This window comes from Pteropus alecto, unplaced genomic scaffold, assembly GCF_000325575.1.
Source record: "Pteropus alecto unplaced genomic scaffold, ASM32557v1 scaffold10, whole genome shotgun sequence".
Classification (NCBI taxonomy): Eukaryota; Metazoa; Chordata; class Mammalia; order Chiroptera; family Pteropodidae; genus Pteropus; species Pteropus alecto.
Genome location: NW_006431210.1, coordinates 2588382 through 2590921, shown reverse-complemented (window position 1 = coordinate 2590921; position 2540 = coordinate 2588382).

Sequence of the window (2540 nt, the reverse complement as noted above, 5' to 3'; positions counted from 1 at the left end):
TTCAACCATTCAGGTCGGTGTATCGTAGAATCTCGTTGTGATTTTGATTTGCATTTTCTTTATGACTAATAATATTGAGTATCTTTCTTTGTGAGTAATTGCAAGAAAGGGGTACGTCTTACTCAGCCTGATACAGATAACCTAGTTTTCCTGGGTGTGGCTTTCTCCTGAGGTGACACAAGCTACTTTTTTTTTGCAACTTCACCATCTTGAGGAACTTTGCTTCTTTTCAGTCCAGCTCATAATTGTCTTAGACAAAGTGGCACTTTCATGTAAATAAGAACTCAGTTTTAAGATTCCATCCTATTAGTGGAGCTGGGAAATATAATTTTTTTGAGTTTGTAGGAAGAAGAAACAGTGTAGTGAATACAAAATTATTATTTGGCTCTACTTATAAACTCTGTTAATTAAACTTATTTAAATATTTTAAACTGCATCTCTAAGGTTACTATATTCTATCTCCTTTTAAGTGCCTCAATTAGTACTTGTTTCTTAAATTTAATCATTTAAATTTATATCTGGTGAACCTTAAGTTTTATTTAGTGTTCTAATACTACTTACTATAACTTAGTGAGACTTCAATTTAAAACTGTAAGTTTTTGAGTATATAAATAAAATTTTAACAGTATTTTCTTTAAAGAGTTGGTGTGGAGAATAAAAAAGAAGTTAAGTATTGTGGGAATATTAACTATTTATTAACTATTTCTTTTGTATTTTTTAAAGGTATGCTTTAACAAGTAAAAAAGTATAAACCAATAACTAAATTCTGTATTAATTATCAAATTAGAATTATGAATCCAAGCTATAACTTTAATAGACCAAATTTTCCTGATCATTATAAATAGTCAAACACACTAAATATGTACAAATTTGAAACATTATTAGTATTATAGCTTGAATTCTCTTAAATATTTCTATATGTAATTTTGAATCATCCTTGTGTTGAAAGATGATAGCAACTTATGACACAATTATGCTAAACCAAAATATTTAGGGTAACCTTTTCAAATAATTCTTGAGGTTACATATATAGCTGGTTTAGGTTTTCAATGACCTGTGAAGTCTCCATCTTAGATCCTGCTGGGATTCTTGCCCACAGCTCACAACTGCCAGGCTGAGCTGTATTTTATACTTGTTCTTTCTGCCTCTCATCTCCGTTCACGGCCCACTTCCCCTGAATTCACTTTCCACGTTACGCGTTTCTTATTTCTCCATATGGAAGTTGCTGCATAAGATTTCAACTAATTCATTTACTCCTTATTTTCTAAATTCTGTTCATATTTTTTCTGTGAAGTTCTTTCCACAACTTCCAGGTATTTAAATGCTATTCAATTCAGTCATTCATGTGACCTCAGAGTCGTAGAATGAACATGAGTTCTGGGTCCAGACTGCCTAGGTTCCAATCTCAGTTGACCCTCATTCTTGCTGTGTGACCTCCCTCCACCAGGTTACTTCTCCTCAAGCCAGGCCAACCTGTTTGAATTCCTTGGTATTGTTCTTCGTTTCAGTTTGGAAGCAAACATGGGAGGGAGGATGAGATGATTATGAACTCTTATTCCTCACCCAAGTTGCTCTATGATATGTTGCTGCTGTCCGAAGTATCTGGACCATTATTACATGAACTATATGTGGAAGCACATTAGAGATGAAAATGCACCAATAAAATGTCATCATTTTTATTATCTGGAGCATCTGTTCAGGATTACACTGTCCTTTTGGAAAAAACATTTATTTTTAACCCAAGCCACCATGTGGAAAATGTACTGGTTGGTATGGAGAGAGATGTGTGGGGGAAGCCAGGAAGGGCTCAGTGCTAACACATCCCTCACCTCTGACAAGGAGGGAAGTCCCGGCATCTGTTGCTCTCGAAATGGGTCCAATGTCTCAGTCCTGGAAAGTGGCAGACAGTGAAGATTATGTGATTCATTTGCAATTGCACTTTCTTTTTCTTTAGAAACAAAACATATGCTTGTTTAATTCAGATTATTTTAAGAGGCCGTAGTGAGGACTTATTGAAAAAGGAAGTGAACAATTTGAAAGATGTGGCTTATTTGCTTAGAAATAATATTATCCAAGTATTATCACGTAAGTAAAGTATTTAAAAATATAATTTAATGTGTTTTCTGGTTATAAAACAAAGAATTCTATTTTAAAAATTTTAGGAAAACTTTTAAATATATGTGTAATATCAAATACATTCCATAATTTCTGAGAGAACCACTGTTAACATTTGTTAAATATATCCTTTTTAATGTAAAATATACATATATTAACAAAATTAAGATTTCTGTTAGTTTTCTATTGCAGATGTAACAAATTATCACAAACTTAGTGGCTTAACGCAGATTTATTATCTCACGGTTCTGCAGTTCAGAAGTCTGACATGGTCTCGTTGGGCTAAAATCACAGGTTTGGCAGAGCTGTGTTTCTTCTGGAGGTTCAAGGGGAGAATCTATTTATTTGCCTTTCAGTTTCCAGATGTTGCCTGCATGCTGTGACTCCTGTTTCCCATCCTTAATCTTCAAAACTAATAAGTAACA